Below are 12,011 nucleotides of genomic sequence, written 5' to 3'. Positions count from 1 at the left end.
AGAATATATAAAGGAGAATCAAGTGGAAATTTTAGAACTAACAATATAATAATACCAAAAATTTTTTTAAACCACACTGAATGGATCCATTAGCAAAATGGAATGAGGCAGTGAACTTGAAGATAGGTCAATAGTAATGATCCAGTCTCAGCAACAGAGAGAAAAAGGTTGAAAACACAAATGGACAGAGCCTCAGGGACCTGTGGGACAATAACAAAAAGTTTGTGTCATTGGAGTTTCAGAATGAGAGGACAAAGCATGAATGGGATGAAAAGGTATTTGAAGAAATTATAGCTAAAACTATTCCAAGTGTGATGACAGACACAAAGCTACTGATTCAAGAAGTTGAGAAAATCTCAAACAAGATAAACCCAAAGAATCCATACTCAAACACATCATAATCAAACTTGCTGAAGACAAAGAATCTTGAAAGCAGGCAGGAAAAAAAAGATGCATTACTTGTAGGAGAACAATGATTTGCATTACTGTGGATTTCTCATCACATTGAGGTCAGAAGAAAGAGACCCAACATTTTTGAAGTGCTAAAAGAAAAGTATTATCGGGACAGCCCTGGTGGCCTGGTGGTTAAGTTTTGTGTGCTCCACTTTGGTGGCCCAGGTTTGGTTCCCAGGTGCAGACCTAAACCACTCATCTGTGGCCATGCTGTGGTGACAGCTCACATACAAAAAGAGGAAGACTGGCAGCAGATGTTAGCTCAGGGCAAATCTTCCTTAGCAAAAAATAAGACAAGAAACAAAGGAAAAGAAAAAAGAATTATCAAACTAGAATTCTATATCTAGCAAAAATATTCAGGAGTTAAGGTAAAATAAAGACATTCTCAGATGAAGGAAAACTAATAGAAGCAGAACTGCTCTAAAAGAATTGCTAACGGAAGTTCTTCAGAGAGAAAGTAAATAATACCAGAAGGAACTTTGGAACATTAGGAATAAAGGAAGAGCAACAGAAATCATAAATATCTTGGTAAATATAACAGAATATTCTCTTTCTTTAAAATATGTTTGATGGTAGAAAAGCAAAAATATAATATTGTCTGGTGGGGTTTTCAATTTATGTAGACGTAATATATAAGACAAGTGGAACACAAAGGGGCAAGTCCAGAAGAACCTATAAAGTGGTAAGCTTTCTATATAACAATTGAAGTAGTAAAATATTGATTATAAGTAGACTGTGAAAAGTATTTTATAATCCCAATAGCAACCACTAAAAAGAACATACAAAGACACAGTAAACAACACAATAGGAAAAATGCAACACTAAAAATTGTTAAATAGCTTAAAAGAAGACAGGAAAGAAAAAAGCAAGAAAATAAAAACAGAGGGGATAAACAGAAATCAAATAAAAATGATATCCTAATATATCAAGAATTACATTAAATATAAACAATCTATATGCAGCAAAGAAAAGAGATTTTTTGAATGATTAAAAAAAAAAAAATGAACCAGGGGCTGGCCCCTTGCCCGAGTGGTTAAATTTGCGCACTCCGCGGCAGGCAGCCCAGTGTTTCATTGGTTTGAATCCTGGGTATGGACATGGCACTGCTCATCAAACCACATTGAGGCAGCGTCCCACATGCCACAACTAGAAGGACCCACAACAAAGAACATACAACTATGTACTGGGGGGCTTTGGGGAGAAAAAGGAAAAAAATAAAAATCTTTAAAAACAAACAAACAAAAAATAACTTCTTTTTTTAAAAAAATGAACCAACTATATACGGTCTACAAGAATCTTAATTCAAATATAGTGAGATAGGTTGGTTAAAAGTCAAAGGATGAAAAAAGATAGTATGCAAACATGAATAAAATAAAAAAAGCTAGAGTGGCTATATTAATATCAGGCAAAGTAGACCTCGGCACAAAGAAAATTACCAGGGATAAATAGGGACATAAGATAAAAGAGTTCTGTCACCAAGAAGATGTGTATACATCTAACAAGAGAAATTAAAAATACACAAAACAAAAACTGATACAACTGAAAGGAAAAACAGACAAATCCACAATTATAGGTGGAGACTTCAAAACTACTCTCACAGTAATAGATAGGATGAGTAGACAAAAAATCAGCAAGGATACAGAAGAGTTGAACAACACCATCAACCAAGTGGATCTCACTGACATTTGCAGAACACTAAATCAATCAACAATGGAATATACATTTTTCCCCAAGAATTCAGGGGAACTTTCACCAATGTATACAATATTCTGGGTCATAAATCAAATCTTAACTAATTTAAAAGAATTGAAACCATATAAATTATATTCTCCGATCATAATGGAATTAAACTAGAAATCAATAACAAAGAAAACAGGATTATCACCAATCGTTTAGAAATTAAACAACACATTCCTAAATAACCCAGGGATCAAAGAGGACAGTCCAAGGTAAATTAGGAAATATTCTTAACTGAATGAAAATAACTATGCAATATACCAAAATCTGTGGAATGCAGCTACAGCAGTGTGTAAAGGGAAATTTATAGTAGTAAATACTTATATTAAAAAAGAAGAAAGGTCTCAAATTAATAACCCAAGTTTTCATGTAAGGAAACTAGAAAAAGAAGAGCAAAACAAACCAAAACCCACAGAAGGAAAAAAGAGCAGAAATCAAGAGTAATGTGATAAATGAAAGCCCAAATATGTCAATAATTACATTAAATGTAAATTTACCAAATACTTCAAGTAAAAGACTAAGATTTTCAAACTGGATTTAAACAAAATAAAACACAACACAACTGTATGCTGCTTACAAGAAACATACTTTAAATATAAGGTCACAGAACAGCTGAAGATTAAAGAATGGAAAAAGGTATGCTACACAAATGATAACCAAAGAAAGTTGGTGTAGCTAATATCAGACAAAGTAGATTTTAAGGCAATAATCATAACTAAAGATAAAGAGGGACATTTCATATATATTAAAAGATCAATTGACCAGCAAAATATACCAAGTCTGAATTCTAAATGTACCTAATAATAGCCTGAAAATACATAAACCAAAAAATAATAGAACCAAAATGAGAATTAGACAAATCCATAATTATGGTGTGATACTATTCAATCTCTTCAAGTGACATGCATACAAAAACCAGAAGGAACACAGAAGATTTATACGACAAGATTAACAAACTTGACCTAATTGATAAATATAGAAAAATTCATCTAACAACTGCAGAATATGTATTTTCAAATGTATATGGAAAATTTTCAAAATGCATTATATGCTGGGTTGTAAAGCAAGTTCTGACAAATTTCAAAGATATAAGCATAATAAAATATGTCAGGATCTATATGCTAAAAACTACAAAAGGCTGATGAAAGAAAAAAACCTAACTAAATGGATATACTATGTTCATGGACTGGAAGACTCAATATAATAAAGATATTAATTCTGCCAAAATATAGGTGTAATGCAATTCCTATCAAAATCTCAGTAGGACTTAAAAAAAATTGTTCTTTAAAAGATTGGCACCAGAGCTAACATCTGTTGCCAACCATTTTTTTTCTTCTTCTTCTTCTCCCCAAAGTCCCCCAGTACATATTTGTATATTCTAGTTGTAGGTTCTTCTGGTTGTGCTATGTGGGATGCTGCCTCAGCATGGCTTGATGAGTGATGTCATTTCCATGCCCGGGATCCAAACTGGCGAAACCTTGGGCTACCAAAGCCGAGAGCGTGAACTTAGCCACTAGGCCACAGGGTCAGCCCCTCCAGTAGGGCTTTCTGTAGATATAGAATAGCTGATTCTAAATTTTGAACCTACAAATCTTAGGAACTAGAATATCTAAAATAATTTCGAAAAAGTAGAATAAAGTTGGAGGTACCATACTACCTGATTTTAAGATTTACTATATAGCTACAGTAACCATGACTCTGTGGCACTGGCAGAGGGATAGACACACAGATCAATAAATTAGAATTGACAGCCCAGAAATAGACCCACACAATTTTCAAAGTTTGCACAAATGTGCAAAGGTAACTGAATGAAGGAAAGACAGTTTTTAAAAAAATTAATTTGTATTGAGTTACAATCTTGTGAAATTTCAGTTGTACATTATTGTTTGTCAGTCGTGTTGTAGGTGCACCCCTTCACCCTTTGTGCCCACCCCCCAACGCCCTTTCCCCTGGTAGCCACTGATCTGTTCTCTTTGTCTACATTTTTAAATTCCTCATATGAGTGGAATCATACAGAGATTGTCCTTCTCTATCTGGCTTATTTCACTTAACATAATTCCCTCAAGGTCCATCCATGTTGTTGCAAACGGGATGATTTTGTTCCTTTTTATGGCTGAGTAGTATTCCATTGTATATATATATACCACATCTTCTTTATCCAATCATCTGTTGATGGGCACTTAGGTTGCTTCCACGTAGGAAAGATGGTTTTTAACAAATATGGCTAGAACAAATAGATGCCCATATGTAAAAACACGAACCTAGGCACATATCTTACATCTTATGTAAAACATAATCCAAAATGGATCATAGATCTGAATATAAAACATGAAACTATAAAACTTCTAAGAATAAAATATAGGAGAAAATCTATGTGACCTTGGATTTATTGATGAGTTTTTAGACACAACACAAAAGCACAATCCCTGAAAGAAAAAAATGATGAATTAAATTTCATCAATATTAAAAACTTTGCTCTTTGTAAAATACTGATAGAATAAGATAAGCCACAGACTGGGAGAAAATATTTGCAAATCACTTATCTGATAAAGGACTTTTATCCAGAACATACAAGGAACTCTTAAACTTCAGCAAGAGAACAACCAACCAACTTTTTAAAATAGGCAGAAAATCTGAAAAGACATTTCACCAAAGAAGCTATGTGGGTGGCAAATGAGCACATGAAAAGATACTTAATATTAATTTTCATTAGGGAAATGCAAGTTGAAACTGCAATGCAATACCACTACATACCTATTAGAATGGCTAAAATTCATAAAACTGACAGTAACAAATGCTGGCCAGGATGCAGAATAACAGAAACTCTCATTTATTGCTGGTAGGAATGCAAAATGGTATAGCAAAATTGGAAGACAGTTTGGCAATTCCTTCTAAAATTAAACATAATCTTATCCTATGGCCCAGCAATTACACTCTTAGGTAATTACCCAAGTGAATGGAAAACTTATGTCCACACCAAAACACGTATGCAAACGTCTATAGCAGCTTCATTCATAATCACTAAAAAGCAAAAGGAACCAAAATCTTCAACAGGGAAATGGAAAAACAATAAGGAAAACATTTATGCATGACTTGGCATATAGGTCTGATTTGGTTTTTAGAATGAGATATTAGTAAAGATAAGTCTGGGTAATTATTTTTTTAACTTTTTATTGAGATTATGATAGTTTAAAACCTTGTGAAATTTCAGTTGTACGTTATTGTTTGTCAGTCGTGTTGTAGGTGCACCACTTCACCCTTTGTGCCCACCCCCCCAACTCCCCTTTCTCCTGGTAACCACTAATCTGTTCTCTTAGTCTACATCTTTAACTTCCACATATGAGTGGAGTCATACAGAGATTGTCTTTCTCTATCTGGCTTATTTCACTTAACATAATACCCTCCAGGTCCATCCATGTTGTTCTGAATGGGGTGATTTTATCTTTTTTATGGCCGAGTAGTATTCCATTGTATATATATACCATATCTTCTTTATCCAATCATCAGTTGATGGGCACTTAGGTTGCTTCCACATCTTGCCTATTGTAAATAATGCTGCAATGAATATAGGGGTGCATGGGACTTTTGGATTGCTGATTTCAAGTTCTTTGGATAGATACAGTTTGGGTAATTTTTGAAAAGATAAGAGTTTTAATTTGCCTTGCTAAATAATTTTGTCCTATGATACCAATTTTCTATATTAGTCAAGCTTACAACATTGGGATTTCAAGTGACTTTGAAATGAATGATCCTTAAGAGTGAATTGCTCCTTTCTCCTAGAGTTTGGTCCCTTCTTAGCCACTGCAGGTTATAAATAAAAATGGAAACCAACCTTCTTTTAGAAACATTCCACTGTATCTACCAGACAATGTGGCCTTTAACTTTCTATTTTCTCAGTACTTAAACTTTCTTAAAAACCAAATTGTGGGTCTGCTCAAAAGTCACTTCACCTACTTCTCTTTTGAGCTACCTGAGCAGAGAATGTTTTGTGCACACCAAGACCCACAGAAAAATTCCTTACCGTCCTGAATGAAGTAGGAGTAAAAGTGACACTTGTCCACTGTGACACTGAATTCATTGCTAAGCAACTGTTGGCAAACTTCCCATAGCTATGATTATAGTAGTCAAGAAAGAGCATTGCAGTGAGTCTTTAGGAAAATAAATAATGCAAGAGGAGGCTGGCAAGGAGTGTAAACACAGTACCTTCTTCCTGTAGTTACAATTTTCATTACTAGCAGTCAGTTAATTCCCATAAGCCAAGACAAGCAAATTCAGTTTTATTTTGCAATAATGTACTATAACAGAGGTTCCTGGACCTCTAAGAGTCCATGAGTGGATAATTTCAAAACATCAAATGGCAGGTGTCCATTTCCTGCAGAGTCATTCCTGCCTCATGTTTCTCTGCTTTATGATGAAAATGTATAAACCAAATGTGGAGTGCTGGCCATTATCTCATGCTGCTAAGACATCCGACTGGAAGCTGTATGGCTAAAATCAATCAAAATGGAACCATGAATTATACTAAATACATGCAGTCCACCTGGTAGACGGGGATCATTCCAAATATGAGGTCTTTAAGGGAAAAGTCATTTAAAAGTTGGGAATTTGAGATTAGAATTAAGATCACCTTGGAAAGAGAGTTCCTCTACTTCTGTTTAACTGAGAATATATACAAAAGCTAACAATGTACTTGGGGTAAATATGCTACTTTATTCAGCCTTCTGTTTCAGTCACTTTAACATGGCAGTCTGTCACTTGGCATTCGTGCATCGCTTGGTATAACCAAATGTTGAAAGGGCATGCTAGTGTCCTGCAGAATCACCCCTGAAATTCCCTACCTGACCTCACGAATTATAAGGTAGCGGCTTTGTACACAACATGCTGCAGGACAGAGTTCGGGTTGACAACTCCTTCCTGGATTTCAGCTTCACAAATGCAAACTAACAGGAGGAGCCATCTCATGCCTCCACCTCCCATAACAGTAGGACCCTGAAGTCAGCCATTCTCCTCAGTTTGTAGGTGAGGCCATGAGAACAGAGAGGACAGTGGCATGTCCGGAGCAAAGTGGCCACTGAGGGACAAAGCCAGGCCTGGTGACTATATTTCTTATTTAATGCCTTAAAAAATGTGTAAATCAGAATGTACTTTTATTTCCTATCATGGCACATCATGAATTAATGCTCATAAATATGACTCACAGCATCATCCTCAAGAAGCTAATAAAATGCTCTGGTGTGAGCTTTTCTATTTAGAAATGTTTGCAGGGATGGACAGCGATGTGGCCGTAACTGAGTCAGGTGTGGGCAGGCCGTGGGACTTTGTTTATGGGCGTGTAATAATACATATGTCTGTATCTTCAGTGATCCTGAATGTGTGTGGCAAAGTGAAGCCAAGGTAACTTTAGTTTTCTAATCCTGAGTTCCTCTCAACAGGCCCAGGCAACATGGACAGACTAGAAACAAAATCAGGAGATGAAACTGACAACAGTGAGCACAGCCCAGGTGCTCCCTGGCGCTTGTTATTACAGACACACACTTCACACAGGGGAGGATTATTTTAATTCCGTGGCCTTCAGATCTCATAAATACAAGTAAAAACAAGCAGGTAACTATGACAACTCTACTTCAGAGAGTTTAAATTTCAAAAATAAACCTGTCCATCCAGCCCCTTTATTTTTTTCTTTTAACATATACTTTTGTCTTCTCTTCAGCTGAGGTCTTTATGTTACTTCAAAGTCATTTCTACCAATTGCATATCGAGACTTGCTATCCTCTTGCCATCGGACACTGGGATGGAATCCGGGGAAGAACCTCTGTTCGGCGTGATGGAATCTGGCAGGCCCTCCTCTACTTTCTACCTGGTGTTGCAGTGCTCATTCTGGGTCTCTCCAGAAACTTCTTCAGCTGCTGCCAGGGTCTCACCTTTCACATTCAGATTAAAGCGAGACTATATTAACACATGCTGCTCTGCACCGAGGCCCATATGCTCATCACACCTTCCATGGGATGCTGAGTGCCTCTGGGGTGGAATGCAGTAATTCTCATGCACAGCCTTGAGCTGCTCATGGCATCTGTGCCTTCCCTGGAGTCCATTTAGAAACCTGATGTTCCTCAAGAAAAGCAGGTGAGGCCCCTTCTGACCAGGGCTGGCAAGCCAGGGGATGATCTGAAAGAAATCTAGAGGTATCCTGAGGGTTTCCTGTCAGTGGATCTGCTGATCACCAAGGAGGGGGTTCCAGCTGGAATCTACACTGGGCATTTCAAGGGAAGAGACAGGGTCTTGCAGGTGAGGCAGGCCCAGTCACAAAGCCTTGCTCCCCTAGATTTGGCCCAGATACCCATGAACACAGGTTCTGTCTGGGGGACAGAGATATTACACTAAACACCCTCAATAGTACTGGGGCATAAGCAGCTCTTTCTTAGGAGCTTTCTTAGGAGGCATTCTTCTACACTTTGAATGAAGCCCAGTTTAGCTTTAACTCACTGTGAGACCCCAGGGGCACTGAGGCCCAGGGAAGTGGTGGCATCTGGTATATAGTGATTTCTCAAGTTGAAGAAGGGTAGGACAGGAGTGGAAGAAAATGGCTGATCACCTCTTGTTCGAGAGCACCCATGTATTTCCAGGTTGTATACCCAAGAAGAACCAGGGGGAGGGAAGGAGTGTGCACAGGGCATTAGCAGGTGTTTGTGGGCAGAGCTAACAAAACCTTGGTTTCAGGTAGAAAGTGTTGGGATTCACCTTTGTCCACAGGACTAATTAAGCCAAACGGCCTTGGAGTAAAGAGTTTGGGATTTGGGTCAAGAAAGGAAACTAACATTTTGGAGAACCCACTATGTTTAGGAACAGCATTAAAGTGCTTTCAAATATATTATCTTCTTTTTGAAAACCTTGAAAAATAAGTATTACTATGTTTATTTTACAGAATAGGAAACAGGCTAGCAGGGTTCATGTGACTTGGCCAAGTTCACCTGGCCAGCAAACAGTGGCACTGAGATAGGACCCAGCCTCTCCAACTTGAACATCCGTGCTCTTCCCAAGAGATCACTCCATCCTCACATATGCCCCTAAGCACCCTGCACAGCTATTGCCTGATTGGCTGATTAATAGTCATAAGTGACTGACTGACTAATGAAATGATGTTTCATTTCTAGCTCCACTGCCTACATGCTGGTGACCTTGTGTGAAGGCTTACCCACTCTGTGCCACTGTGTGGGCCCCCCTTATAAATTGCATGGCATCCTTTGCTCCCCACCATTGTTGCTGTTGATTCTCATCATTTCCTGTGGGACCAAGGACCTTAGACAGAACCAGGAGTTCCGGGTCTGGACTGAAAGAGTCTGTGGATCCTATGTTCTGTCCAGTAAACAGTTCCTGATGTGGAGACCACCATTTATTGGGCAATTTCTCTCAGCAGCTGGCTACCAGAAGGCTTTGCACAGCTCTCCTTGTACCCTTAGGTGGAGGTCTGTCCTTGATGGTGATGGCAGGTGAATTAACAGTTTGCTGGGTAGCCATTGTGGGCCATTCTCTTTTTCTCTTCACAATGACCCTATGAAGAAGGTCCTGTATGATCCACGTTAGGGATGGGTGAGGGTGTTGGTCAGTAGTAGAGCTGCAGTGGAGCCTCAAATCTGGCCGACTCTCTCCAATGCCCCCCTCACCCCAGTCACCATGCTGCCCTTTGCCTCTCCCCATAAAGGTCTAGCCGCAGGAGCACCCAACACAGAGACAGAGCACTCACAGAGACAGTGACGCCTCCCATTAGTAATGAGGAGGCTGACATTCTGCCACGGTGGGGAGCCAGCTCCAGCTTCTAGGAGCCCAGGTTCCTGAAGGAATGGCTGGGCCTGCAGTGTTTCAGACAGCAGCCTCTAGAGCTGGGGTCAAAGTGCACTCTTCTCTCAACTGATCTTTCCAGAGTTGGAAAAGCAGCAAGTAAAGGAGGATGGCTGGTAAGCAAACATGTGGATCATCAGATGGTCTGGGTGAGCTGACTTTAGTGGAACACACTAGTGTGTAAGGATTTCCTTCTTTCCCTTGACCTTTCTTTCCTCCTCCGGGGGTCTGTAGTTCCTCAGCCTGGCCAGACACCCATTCTCCTCTCCTGCCCAAACTCCTGTCTGTACCTGTGGGCACCTGCTAAATCCAAAAGCCATGGAAATGACCTGCTGAGGATTTGGATGTTTTTCTTTTTCACCCCATAAGACATAATTATTTTCTAGAAGAAAATTATCCATATCTACCTTCTTCATTTTAGGCCAGTTAATTCTCTCAGCTCTCTGTGGGGCAGTAAAAATGCCCTTATTGCTTAGAAACTGTTCATAATTACATCAGTTTCTGGCCATTAAATTCAGCAAGTTTAAAATGTTGAATATAATATAACTGGTTTGGGAAATCTTTTAGGCCTGATCCAACTAACTAACTACCACAGCCAGTGAGGAAAAAGCAGTTTTAATTGGCAAAGAACTATGACTGTGGACCTCTTATGGATATAAGAATAAACTAGAGGTTGGCCCAAAGAAATCTCTGGTGGAATACAGGATCAGGTCATACCACTTTCCCCAGAGGACCCAATACAACTGCTTCTTCTAAAGGCAAATGTGAGAGAACAGATTTCCAGGGCAGTGGCACTGAGATGTCAGCCATGGGATATTGCTGGAATCATTTCCTCACAAGAGAAAATATTCAAGGTAATAACCATCGTGTGAAGAAGTATGTGTGTAGATATTATGTGAATTTGACCCATACAAATCTCAGCCAATCCTTAGGAATACTACCTGGGATCATACTGAAGTGTCTATTTGACAATGGAATCTCTAATATGTAGTGTGTGTGTGTGTGTGTGTGTGTGTGTAATGGCAGGACTTTGAGGTAAGAAAGAAGTAGATGAGAAGTGGCTTAACAGTGCCCATTTCTAGACCTTTCTCTGAACTTTCTATTGGACATGGGGGAGCAAAACAGAGCAATGTCAGGTCAACAAGGCCAAGCAAGCCGCATAGCTTCCTTCGTTCCTCAATTCCTCACTCTATCAAGTGAGGACACTGCCAGTCACTAAGCACCCTGCTGTGATGCAGCCATTATAAATAAGGACATCAGGAAAATCCTCCTAAAGTAACATTAAGCAAAAAACATAAAATATAAAAACGTGTGGAACACAACTGCAATTACATGAAGTGAGTATGGGTACATCCTCAGTTTGAGGCCTCCAGGGTTTTAAGAAAATTACCCACCCAATCCTCACTCCCAGCGCCCTCAGCCTCTGAGAGGTGGGCAGAAAGAAGTCACAATCACGCACGAAAGGAGTACACATGGAAAGCTCTTTCAGCAACTGTCAAGGCCCTACAGATGTTAGTTGGGATGATTCTGTGGTCGAGAAGACAGAGTGCACTGAGCACCTACTGTGTGCTGTATCCTGTTTAGATTCTGGGGATAAAGTGCAGGGAGGGTGTCAAGTCAGAGCTTCCACTGTAAGAAACAATTAAAAAGTAAGCAGAATAATTTGACATAGGTGTCATGAAGAAAATAAAGCAGGGGAAGAGGAGAAATTGTGGTGTGAGGACGGTGGCCAGGACAGCCTCCCTGAGGAGAAGACACTTGAATTGAGGATGGAATGATGAGAAAGAACCAGCTATGAGACGATTTGGGGGATCTGTATTCTACAGAGGGGCAAGAGCAGCAGCCACACAGGTCCTGAGGTGGGAAGAAGCCTGATGGAGATTCGGAGGCTGCAGAAGCAGGGACTGGCTGGAGGCAGGGAGCCAGCTAGGAGGGACTGTGGAAATGGTCCAGGTGGAGGCAATGGGGATGAGGGAACCACATCC

At 39.4% G+C, this 12,011-nt stretch overlaps 1 protein-coding gene and 1 long non-coding RNA gene across 5 annotated transcripts in view; one reads left to right on the top strand and one right to left on the bottom strand.

The window, feature by feature from the left end:
* The window catches only part of ULK4 (unc-51 like kinase 4), a 513,120-nt gene that overhangs the window by 6,651 nt on the left and 494,458 nt on the right, over positions 1 to 12,011 (bottom strand). The gene's annotated exons all lie outside the window — the stretch shown is intronic.
* Positions 7,623 to 11,682, top strand: LOC138918057 (uncharacterized). The gene is made up of 3 exons (XR_011426959.1): positions 7,623 to 7,794; positions 7,901 to 8,313; positions 9,890 to 11,682. It is a non-coding gene; the product is annotated as an uncharacterized lncRNA (long non-coding RNA).

This window comes from Equus caballus, chromosome 16 (genome assembly GCF_041296265.1).
Source record: "Equus caballus isolate H_3958 breed thoroughbred chromosome 16, TB-T2T, whole genome shotgun sequence".
NCBI lineage: Eukaryota > Metazoa > Chordata > Mammalia > Perissodactyla > Equidae > Equus > Equus caballus.
The sequence above is the reverse complement of the archived record's forward strand: the minus strand, read 5'-3'. Positions and strand labels throughout refer to the sequence as shown.